Here is a 13,153-nt window from a genome sequence, read left to right as displayed (position 1 = left end):
TCTTCAAACCACCTCGCCCTTGCTGCTACAGTTGTAGCGTAATGAGGATATTGTCCGGCCTTACCTCTTAATCTCCCCTGCGGCCACAGTGAATGATGTTTTGTTACATTCCAATTCCAACCATTTAACCATCCTTCCCTCCGTATAGAGATCCGGATTAGTTATATAGGGTGGTCGGAAACAACGTGAGTCGTGTATATGAGTATTAGAGCCTTGGTTATACTAATAAGTTAGTTGAAAAATTACGTCGATTTCTCGCGCCCTTGTCATTTTACCAACTGCTGAAGTTAGCCAATCAGATCGCTACACAAGCGAATTCAAATGGGCTTTACGAGGCGGTGTTGCTAAATCTTCACGTGGCTCTGTCGGGCTTGGGAGCCATGCCGATAAATGAGCATCAAACACTAACACACCTTCGGTTTCAGCCAGCGCCATCATAGCGTGCTTCGTGTTGGATGCGCCTATCATCATGGAGGTAATTGTTCAAGTCCCTCCCCTGAACAAGTTTATTTATTCTTTTGGCACCCTCAAGCCAGTTAAAAGCCACGTGCATATTTAGCAACACCACCTCTCAAACCCATCTGAAGTCACCCGCGAAACGACCTGATTGGCTCTTCAGCAAGTGTTAAAATGACGACAGCGCGAGGTATAGACGGAATGTTTTTCAAAATATTCATCAGTATGACCAACACTCCAAAGGCCATATTCCCTGTTCACGCTGTTATTTCTGATCATCCCGTATACTTTGTACATGGTGTTAAATGGTGTCGAAATCTGACACAGTCAATTGAAATTTCGGTGTGTTCATGTACGAGTTTCTTGTCACCGATGTTATTCGCACCTTATACAATTCATCCATAGATAAAATACGGGTAATCGAACATTGTAAACATACTTACTGTACCCTACTACCGTTATCTGCATGAATAGATTGTGAGTTCTTAAAGTTTCCGGTGCCACTCGAATACTCACCAAAATTCTCTTACCACAGGGGTGCATTGTTTGCCGTATCGTAATGTCGTATATATGGTATCTAGCTACAGGGTACTCTACCGAATGAATAGTTAGGCTGACTCCATGCAAAAATGAAACTTAATTACTCTAAATACCAAAAATTAATTAAAAATGAACTTCACTTCAAAATTAAAATCATTCAGCCGCTGAAATTAGCCCAAAATATCGGTTTGCGGGAGAATTCAAATTGTAACGATGGTGACGTAATTTTACAATGTGTGTTTCACAAACTTTATTTGGTTTTCTTTTTTTATTTTCATTTCATTTGTTTTTAAGATACTTTGTTGTATGGTGACGTGGCTTACGAACAGCTTGAGAGTGCCAAATGAAGAAATAAACATCTCCAGGGGAGGGACTTGAACAAGGACCTCCCTACTGATAGGCTTGGTCCATGGGAAACACGCTACGGTGGCACTGGTTGAAACCCACGGAGTAGTAATGCTTGATGCTAATTTCTCGGCACGGCTCTCAAGCCCGACCAAGCCACGTGCAGATTTAACAACACCGCCTTGATAAGCCCCTTTGATTTGGACCGCGAAATCATCTGATTGGTTAAAATCAGCAGCTGATAAAATGACAACGGCGTAAGATATCGAGGTAAAGTTTTCGAATTACGCTTCAGTATGACCAACGCTCTAACGTTCGTATACTCGGTTCGCACTGTTTCCGACTGCCATGTATAGCCATGTTTCGGACTTCAAACAAGTCGTCAATAACAAGAAAAAATTGTCTGTTGGTAACAAGACAGAAAACAATACACATTGAGGCCATGTGCTTTGTTTAATATTCCAATAAGCAATTTTTCGGTCTACTGACGAGATCTACAAATTGTGCCAATTTAATTAATTATTCCTTATTTATTGAAAATCGTTTCTCATAAATTTAATGTTGAAACACTTAATAAGTAAATCTGATAATACGAGAAAATGAACTATCTGTTCACTGACATATTTCGTTGTTGGCGTGTTCCTGGATTTGATCTTTGTCTATAATTTATATAAATATATTTTTATTACATAGTAGTAACACTTCCTCAATTTAGAGGTTGCCTAAAAGACAAGGTATACTTATATGGTGTATGCATATTTATCACGCATTTCGAGTATGCATGGACTTGAAAATTATTTAAAGGTCGTTCGATGCCCGATGAACTTGTATACGATTCATAAGAAACGGTTTCTTACTAGTAGAACCGTTGACGAGCGCTCGGCGGTGATTATCAGACTGAGTGTTCCATCTGAACTGCGTTCTCCTGCCATCTGTGACTGCTCCGTGAAGTACTGAGTCGCTCGGAGAATTATCGATCGAGTACGACAATATATGTGTGGTTGTGTTTTGTTTTCTAGTTGTTGTTTGAGATGAGTGAAGGAAAACTCTTGGAATCTGGTCGCAGATACTTGATTTTAAAAGAAACTCAATCAATAGGGAGAAGAGACGGGCCAGATGAGGCGGATTTTCGACCCCGAATAAGTTTGTGGCCGAACGGCCACAAATTCTGGTTGGACTTGTGGTTTGTTTAAACATCTTATATTCCCTTCAGAGAAATTGTATGTACCCTGCATGATGAAATCTGCATGAAAACCCTTTTCTACCGAGGTATCTCCAGAATACTCAAGATATTTCGTTTGGACTGAATAAGTTAAAAGATTCGAATTGCGAGTATGTTTTAAACTACGGTTATCAAGTGGAATTTCTTTGATCACGCTGTAGCCCTTAATCTGGCGTTAATAAGTTATAATTTTCCATAAAATCGGGACTCAGATTTCTTATGTATATTGTAAATTTTCATTTCAAAACCCTTCTTGTAACACCAAGTTAAGCGTTATTTGGTGGATCACAGATGAAAATCGGTAAGTTGGAGTTGTTTGGTCGATGTCTATCTGATAGAATTTGGAAGCCATGTTTTAATCGTGACACGTGATCCGTTTCTATGGGAACTGTGGTAAACAAACATATACTCCCTGTGTTGATAAAAACAGCTAATATGGTTGCCGATTGTATCTTTGATCCGGTATGACGACTCGTATTGAACTCCAATTTACTAACCCTTAAATTGAAACACGTCTTCCTGTCCCCGTGGTTTAATTTATTGATGATTTTGTTCTATTTCGCCTAAAACTTGGTAACATTAATTTACCCTTCGGTTATTTCACTGAATTCATATTAGAAGTGTCGAGAAAAAAGTCTGAACTTATCGTTATTTAATTCACTGCAGTAGTATAATTGGACAGTTCGGCGACCGCCACCCCCTCCGGCTCCCTGAGGCCTCCTCCACCACCCCCACCGCCACCGGGCTCCCAGGGGCCTCCTCCACCACCGCCACCCGAGGGGCATTCCAGGGGCCTCCTCCGCCACCGCCAACCGGGAGGCCTTCCCAGGGGCCCACTCCGCCACCCGCGGGAAATTTGAATTGGTAAACAAAGCCACGTGCTTTTTGACAGCTGTCATCGACAACAACGCTTCACTAACCTCACTGCTGCCATCTTAACGGGCCTAAACCTTAGTTTTACCAACTTAACCTCACAAGCGCGAGATTTTAATTGGTAAATAAAACCACGTGCTTTTTGACAGCCAGGTGCTTTTTGACAGACTACAAAGCATCGTCAACCTCAGTACTACCGTCTTGGCGGGTCTAAACCTTAGTGGTACCAACTTAACCTCACAAGCGCGAGATTTCAACCGGTAAACAAATCCACGTGCTTTTTTGACAGCTGTCATCCGCCATCTTTAAACTACAGAGCACCGTGCTGCCCTATTTATCGCAGTAGCTGCAAATTCGTCACCTGTCATCCGCAGTGCTGCCATCTTAACGGGCCTAAACCTCAGTGCTACCAACTTAACGTAACTAGCGCGAGATTTGAATCGGTAAACAAATCTACATGCTTTTTTGACAGCTGTCATCCGCCATCTTTAATCAACAGAGCACCATGCTGCCCTCTTTAGCTACATATCTTTGAAATGTGGTGGCGGATAATTTGAAAAATGCTTTTTGATAGCAGCCATCTTTAATCGACAGAGCACCGTGCTGCACTCTGGTAGCAGGCAATTCCACGTCACAGCAGCCATCTTTAATCAAGAAAGCGCAGTGCTGCACTCTATGTGGTGGCGGCAATTTGAAAAATTCCACATGCTCTTGTCTCGAAACAAAGCCACGTGACTTTTTGACAGCTGCCATCCGCCATCCTTAATCAAGAGAGCGCCGTGCTGCACTCTATGTCGTGGCGGCAAATTCGAAGTACTTTACAAACTCACGTGCCTTTTTGACAGCTACCATCCGCCATCTTTAATCAAGAGAGGACTGTGCTGCCCTCTTTAGCTACATACCTTTAACATGTGGTGGCGGTAAATTCGAAGTGCTTTACAAACTCACGTGCTTTTTTGACAGCAGTCATCTTTAATCAACAGAGCACCGTGCTGCTATCATGCGGGCAATTTCGTTAGCTGTCATCCGCCATCTTTAAACTAGAGAACACCGTGCTGCCCTCATGCGAGAAATTTAGTTAGCTGTCATCCGCCATCTTTAATCAACAGAGCACCGCGCTGCTATCATGCGGGTAATTTCGTTAGCTGTCATCCGCCATCTTTAATCTACAGAGCACCGTGACGCACTCTTTGTAGTGACGGACAATTCCACATCCGTCATCTTTAATCCACAGAGCACCGTCCTGCTCTGTCAAGGCATAGCTTTATCGAACATACAACGCGATATTATGCATAAGACAGCGCACGTATCGCGTAACTGCAGTGATGCATGTTTAGACTTGAACACACATATTGCTGTTAGAAAACCTATAGTTCGATGTTGTTGAACACTGCATTGCATGACTAGAATCAAACACTGTTTAGAAAGAAAAAAATATCTTCTCAACAAACTTACTAAGCTGCTCTTCTTCCTCTGTCAAGGTACTTCTCTATCGAACGTGCATTACAAAAGCGAGAGTGTACAAGTTTAGACTTGAACACATACTACCGTTTAAAAACATATATACATACTAGAGTTCGATGTTGCGGATGTTGCTCTTCTCAACATGAGCTAGACGATAACATACTTACGAATCTGCTCATCACCTTCCTTCTTTACATACTTACTCTTCTTCCTTGAGTGATATACTATTGAACAAAACTCTATCTTGCTAATAAGTATCGGGAGGAAGGTAATACCTAATCTAAAATGAAAGACTATGCCAATTCTACATTATTTATTTACATCTCGTATGTACAAGTTTTATCTCGAATCATTTTACCGTAGTGATGTTTGCGTATTTCTCCTATTCTCGATGCAATTCTTGTATGTACAAGTTTAAACTTGCCGTACTACGCTCTCAGCGTATCTCTCCCTATCTTTATACAATATGTACAGAGAATTGTGATGTAAGACAGCTTAACGTATATATTACAAAGTACACACCTCTAGCATAATCTTTTTCACACACACACACACACACACACACACACACACACACACACACACACACACACACAGAGAGAGAGAGAGAGAGGCTAGAGTGTTGGTAGAATTTGGAATGACAAACCGTTTGCAATCATCATTATTAAGAGCTACCTTACTAATTAAATAAGTGTACAACTGGTGCTTCTTGCTTCTAATGACAGACATTTGCTTATGTAAAATAGGTGGATTACTTTTAATACAATTGTTATAGTTTTCAAAAAGCTGATTCTGAACTACATTCTTTTTAATACCCTTCAATCTCTTTATTTGTAGTTCATTTAAGAATTTTATGCAATATGACTTAGATTTAGTACCTACAAATGAATCGATAACATTCCCAGCACATTCATCTTTCATTTTACCTAGAACCTTTTTGTTCACTAGCGGTAGATGATATTGATTATTTGCAGGATAGTTACTAGTATCAAACCTACCCAAGTCTGGCTATATATCATTGTAATAGTCATCAGTTTTGATTTGATAAATAAACGAATCGGTATCTGTGTAGAGAAATTGCGCATTACGAGCGTACTTCTTCATCATATAATCGTAATAGAATTCATATATGAGTGTTTTAGCCAATTCAAGTACTGCAAAGCCGACGTAGGTAGGTTTGTCATACTTAAACTTTACACGATTCATCTGTATAATAACTAAATTCTCATGTATGATAGTATAGCTGTGGAAATTTGGTTTACTTATTAAATAGTTAGCACCATACATTTTCTTAATATTTTCCCAGTTTGTAATCATACATCAACGCGTTTGTCAACATTTTCCATAGTCTTACCAAACACACTGTTATTCATGAGCGTGTAGAAATCTTTCTCAAACTCGTTAACTGCATTTGTTATTAAATTATTGTTCAGATCGATATATGGCTTTAGCCACGCTGACTGATTAAATTCTAGTACGCAATGAATTTTGGGTAACTTCAAACCATGCTGCAAACACTGTTTTAAATTTCGGTAATGAATGATATACTTAGATTTATCACACAAATTAGCAATTAGCATTTTCGTCGTTGATGCGATGTACGGGGACTTCATATTTACAGGGCAGAACGGTAAGCCATTATGAGAAGTGTGTACCTCTTTAGGATACTGCAAGTCAACTTCGAGGAAATAGCCTTTATCAGCTTCATCGCCTAGGGCGTGCAGCTGTAAAGCATCAATTTCGCACTGCGTTAGCCAGCGGAAACCACTCACCGGTAAATGCTGACTCATCGCCCACCCATACTGATTATTAGCATCGAGATAAACAATATATTGAAATTCCTGACTAGAATCGAAACTCGGCTTGTACGTATTATTTGCCTTAGAATACCGCCCACTGCAATGACTTAGACCGTCTCGAATAGACGATTTTATAAAGTGCACCATATCAATATCGGTTAGCAGTTCCTAAAACCTCGTATGTCCTAATGCTCTTCCTCCGCATTATTTTCCTTAAGACTGGTCACTCCTCCCAGTCAAATATTTATACGCAGTCCAAGAGAATAATTTTCGTTGTGTTCATTTTCCTGTTTTGGGGTGTAAACGAAAATAGACCTCTCCAAGCTGTATTGTTTGCAAGCGGATTTACGCACTCCTACAGTACAAAGTACTTAAGATTCACTTACCCCTACAGCCGAGCATAGGAAAATGAACACAACGAAAATTGTCCTGATAGGCTGTATATAAACATGTGGCTGGGAGGCGTGACCCATTTTAATGCATATAATGGGTACGAGGAGCGTTGGGACATACGAGTTTTTCGAAGTAAGCCATCGATATTTTGATCCATCTACCCTGATAGCGTGCTTCCATGACCTTCAAATCTTGGTGTAATCGTTCACCATATTCATCACTGGTGGCACCAAGATTTTTGGGGAACGTATCTACATATGGCTACGCAGAAAAGGCGTCCGGCTCCACGGCTAAATGGTTAGCGTGCTGGCCTTTGGTCTAGGGAGTACCAGGTTCGATTCCCGGCAGGGTCGGGAATTTTAACCATAATTGGCTAATTCCGCTGGCACGGGGCCTGGGTGTATGTGTCGTCTTCGACATCATTTCATCCTCATCACGCCTACGGGAGTCATCTGGCGAGCCGAACTTGTCCTCGGACATTCCCGGCACTAAAAGCCAGCTACCTCCGCAGCTTCATCCGAGGTGAAGGTCCGAATCTATAACTAACAAACTTTTCTAAAATGTAAATCTTCTTTCGGCCAATGTAAAAATTTCATAAAGTCTTTACGGTAAATTGGGGATAGAAGGGAAGTTAACCTCTCGAGCTCCCTTTCATCTTGGTTTGAGGTGACTACGTTTTCGTAACTGTTTTCTTCCTGTAGTGTTTTAAAGTGGTTTCCATGCGAGCCGCCTCAGTAGTTTGGGAATAGCCCCTGTTTCATCGGCCTAGAGCCCTGTAGGATTTTATATTTCATTATCTGGAGAGCAGAGCTCGCCTCCATTCAGTTTTCCTTCGGGCCATTTATTTAACCTGTTCTTTTCCACAAAGGCCCTGTAAGTTGGGTACTAGATACCTCAGTGTAATACTATTTATATTTGTAATTCGCGCCTTGAGAGGCCAAAGAGTGTTATATTTTGATGTAATGTTGCCTCATGTAGGCTGGAAGAAACTGAGAGCCTGTTAGCTCTCTTCAAGTTTTGTAATTGTAATGTGTGCCTCTGGAAAGCTAGGTATTGTAAATTTTGGGAGCAAGTGCTCTTGAATTAGGGGATTTCTGCCCTTAAATGATTTGTTATTCATTTTGAGTGAAAATTTTGTAAAATTGAGCTCGTTGCTCAGAATTGTTCACTAAGGGCTTGAAGCCCCAAATCTGTAAATATTCAATAATCTTTGATTTTTCCAAGTCTTGTTTCAAGATTGCGAATTGTACCTGTCATGTTGTTATTTGTTAATTATTGAAATTCTAAAGAAATGTAACCTTTGTTAAAGTTTTAATTCAATTCTTGATATTGTAGTTAGACCCATTCAAGCCCGCACCCTCTTTCACCATCTCTGCGTTCCACAAATACCCCGGAACAATAATAATTATACCGGGGGTACAGTGTCTCTCTTTGGGTATTCCATGAGCTGTTCTCTAATATGTCCTTCTCTGCTAAAAAATCTTAATTTGAAGATAGTGTAATCTCTTTTTCTTAAATGTTTAGACGGTTCTGCCATCGATATATACTGTAAGAGACCTCTTGAGGGCTAAACCCTAATTAATCCTGAAAGAAAGTTTGTATCTCTATGTTTGTAAACTTGACAGCATGCTGTTGTAATAATTTTAATTCCGAAGTTGCACATACTTCCTCCTCTCATTCTATCAGCCTATCTTAAGCTAGAATGCAATATATTTCTAACCAATTCGTGTCTCTCTTGGTTAATGGAAGCCGCCCAATCCGATCCTTGGATTTTAAACATCCAGATCATTCGGGCTGAGATATTTTTCAATCTCGTTGTCTTGTATTGCTGTTGTGATTGTGTGCGGGTCGTTGACGAAGGACAAAACAGGGTTTCCTCGGGGATCGCTGGAGGCGGGGGTTTCGGCTTGAAGGAATTCCCAACTAATAAGGTATGGTTGAATATACTTTTCTAAGTGTAGTTAACTGCGTGTGAAGTGTACGGAAGATTTTCTCAGTTTTCATTTAAATATAACCGTTAGGGCTTTCATTACTCATTGTAATATAGGGTGGTCCCCAGACTTAAAATAATACACAAATTATAAAAAAAATCCCTTATGGGATATTATTGGTTGAATATAAGGGAGCACTAGTGGTTACTCTCATAAATCTGCCACTCGAACTGAATTGGGTGACTAAGTGTATGCAACTCTTAAACGGAACTTAGGTTTTTCGGCTTTAAGTGTTTCTCCCACTTAGTCACCCCATTGTATGCTATTATGCTCTGCTTCGTCGGGCGATCAGCCTACTTAGGGTTCGAATCCTTTCGTTTTGGGAGTGCTTGATATCCGCCTCCTTTTCTAATTAGTTATCGGCCCGCTGCAAGGATTTCCTTTTCTAGATTCGGTTTGCTGTGGCTAAGGTCTTTGACCTCTGTATATCGTCCCTGTTCTGCCAAAACGGCGAATGTTACAATGCTCTTCCTATCCATTATTTCCCTTAAGACTGGTCGTGCCTTCCAGCCACATATTGATATTCGGTCCATTAGAACAATTTCCTTTGAGTTCATTTTCCTATGTGCATGTGTAAAGGAAAATGAACCTTACTGTACCATACTGAAGGAATGTATGTTTGCATGACATTTACCCACTCCTAGAGTGTGATGTATTTGAGGTTCATTTTCCTTTAAACACGCGCATAGGAAAATGAACTCAACGAAAATTGTTCTGATGGACCGGAAATCAATATATGGCTGGAAGGCGTGACCAGTCTTAAGGGAAATAATGGATGGGAAGAGCATTGTAACATTCGCCGTTTTGGCAGAACAGGGACGATATACATTTCTTGAAGGGTAACCTTAGTGAGTAAGCTAGATCTGTGTTCTTCAACATAATAGGTGAATTTGTTATCACTAATGTCAATTGAAAATCTGTAGCAATAGCCCATTATGGGGCTGATCTAGTAACATAATTGCAACATGGATTGTGACTCATATTCGGAAGTGTAATAATGGAGACGTGGTCTGTTTTTCAAATTTTAAGTCTAGCCTGTATTTGAATTGACAATGAATCAACTCTACCTTATCACTGTCATGTTAATGTAAAGGGGAGATCAATCCCTTGATAATTGTACTTGTTAGGAGTTAAAAGGCCCATGTTGCACCGGTGTCAGAGCTTCTTACCCCTTATTTCTGTTTCTCAAGCTGAGGATCTCCAGTATTGTTTCCAGGTTGTAAGGGTTAATTGAGCAGCCTTGCACTTATACGTACTGTAACTGTGATTAAACCAAAGTCTGTTACAGAAGGAGGATTTTTAAAATTTTATTAGTTTAACTTATACTTTGAATATTGCTTTTCTGCCCATTCAACTAGTGCACTTCCTATTCCTCTGTGAGCCACGGAAACACGGTGATAATAATAATAATAATAATAATAATAATAATAATAATAATAATAATAGTAATAATAATAATAATAATAATAATAATAATAATAATAATAATAATAATAATAATAATAATAATCGCATGGCCTTAATTACAGAGTTGAGACCATCTACACTGATACCATGTATGCAGTCTGCCTACCAATTTCGATATACCGAATGTTCTGCTGTCTATCAACGAAAACCCAACCCTTCTGAATGGATCCTACAACAGAGTTCATTCAATTGTAATTGGTAACACTGAGTGCATGACTAGAGACATTTTAACATGTCAACACAAGTGACGTAGTGGGCAAAGATTTTTTACTTCACTTCAAAAATTTACTACCTCAGCTAGGATTGATCCGTTGAAATTTCGGTCATGAATCGGAAGATTTACAACACATCAGAGCTTAAACTAAATGCCACAACCCAAAATGAGCAAGGTGGCTCCCGAGACCCAGGATATATCTGCCACAAACTAAAGAAAATTAGGAGTTCACTGGAATAAGTCCTTCGTGTACATAAGAAATAATTGGCTGTATAGAAGTTGTAATTGCAAATACAGAGTTTGCCCCACCAGGAAATAAAGCTGCTTTTGTTTAAAGGAAGAAAATGATTTCCATTTTCATTGGAAAGTCAAAAATCTCATAAACTAATATAGAGGTACCTATCTTAGCTGTACGCTACTCAAAAAAGAAGAGGCAGATTCATTACTGGGAAGTGTAAAAGCCGAGCAGAAGGGGTAGTGGATTCCTTTACATTATCATTCTCCTCGGGCGTAACACGTACTCTGGCTATCAGAATTGTTTTATACCTTTAATTATTCATTTCTGCGTGTTAGATGTTTATCTTAACAAATACATAACTGGGTGCAAGGACTGTAGCCGGTGTAGTGAAATTTGCCCTTGAGTTAAATAGGTCAACCTGTATACCTGTATACCTGCCTTTAGCCAGTCATTAGAGAAATAATTGTAAACCGTTTTCTGTAATCTAAGAGGAAGCATCAGTTTCAACGAGTGGGTTTCTTTGAGTTCATGTTCCTACGCTACCGTACGAAGGAAAATGGACCTTACCAAGCGGTATTGTAAGGATGTTGTTTGCATTGCGAATTAACGCTCTTCTACAGTATAATGTATTTAAGGTTCCTTTACACTTTCGCACAGGAAAATGAACAGAACGAACTGGGAGTCGCGACCAGTCTTAAGGAATATAATGGATAAGAAGAGCATTGGGACATACGAGGTTTTAAAAGAAAGCCATTGATATGGAGTGAGGGCATACGACACTGTTGATAGTGATTCGTTTGTCGGATGGAGACGTAAAGATTTGAGCAGACCACTTGGTGTTATTCGACTGGAGTGAGCTACGTTCCGACACCAGGTTTCACCTTCTTCCTACCTTATCATCATCATCATCATGATCCCCTCCCCCACATCCAGACGTACAGGTCACCCATGGGAGTCAAATAGAAAGGTCTGCACCAGGCGACCCAAACATGTCTTCCGACTCTCCTGGCTCTAAAAGCCATACGATAGATAGATAGATAGAACGGAAATTCGTTGATTTAGTTCATGCAATAATGAACCTTACATGACAGAACCTTTCTGGTCGTAATTCTAAATTGAAATATTATCACATAGCGGTTTTTCTAGGCGCAGCAACGATATCGTCACTGCTATGCCAAAACTGCGAATGTGACAGTTTTTATCATAACAGAGACGATATATTTTTATTCTAAGTTCTACTTAGATTACTGAATTTGTATTGTATGGCATCCCTTCTTAGCTTGGAAACCTCAAAGGTTTGATAAAGAATAAAGAAATATAACCGATTATTGTTCATAGGCACTACAAAACACGAGAAACTATGCTTCTAATCCTCATCGCTGTCCTCATTGATGACTGGCTTTGTGTGTCCATCACTGAAAAACCTACTTGAAATCTGTCAAGCGAACGACTGATCAATAAATTTACGGGTTAACAAAATAAAATCAGCAAAGTGCGAAAGGACCTTTGCAACATTAAAACAAAAATGCATTCAATAAATTAATTTAGTTAGAACTCAATATACAAGTAAATGTCATGTTGAATTAATTCATGGAAGCTTCACATTTTGTCAGGGGCTGCCTGGCCGAGGCGGTAAAGGCGTGCTCGGTTCGCCAGGAAGGACGTGGGTTCGAATCCCCGTCAGGAAGTCGTAAGATTTAAGAAAAAGATTTCCACTTCCGGAGGTGCATATGGCCCTGAGGTTCACTCAGCCTAAACAAAAAAAAATGAGTACCAGGTTAATTCCTGGGGACAAAGGCGGCCGGGCGTAGAGCTAACCACTCTACCCCATCACGTGCCGAGGTTAACAATATTGGAAGTCTTTACCTTCCACTCCTCCAAGGACCTTCATGGCCTGTACGGAGGTGACTTTGCTTTGCACATTTTGTCGTTATTTATCATTCGAAGAACTGGTTACCTTGAAGATTATAACATACGATTGTACGAAAAATGTCGTCCAAAACCCGCACGCAAAGATAAATGAAAATCAAGAACCTAAAACTCTGTTGCTTCGAGGAGGCAGTGTATTCCCAACGTAGAAGAGGATGTACTTATCGAGATGAAAGAGCCCCGTAGACGAATACTGAGTGACCCATTGCAGCTATCATTTAT

The sequence above is a fragment of the Anabrus simplex genome, chromosome 1, assembly GCF_040414725.1.
Source record: "Anabrus simplex isolate iqAnaSimp1 chromosome 1, ASM4041472v1, whole genome shotgun sequence".
Classification (NCBI taxonomy): domain Eukaryota; kingdom Metazoa; phylum Arthropoda; class Insecta; order Orthoptera; family Tettigoniidae; genus Anabrus; species Anabrus simplex.
The sequence above is the reverse complement of the archived record's forward strand: the minus strand, read 5'-3'. Positions refer to the sequence as shown.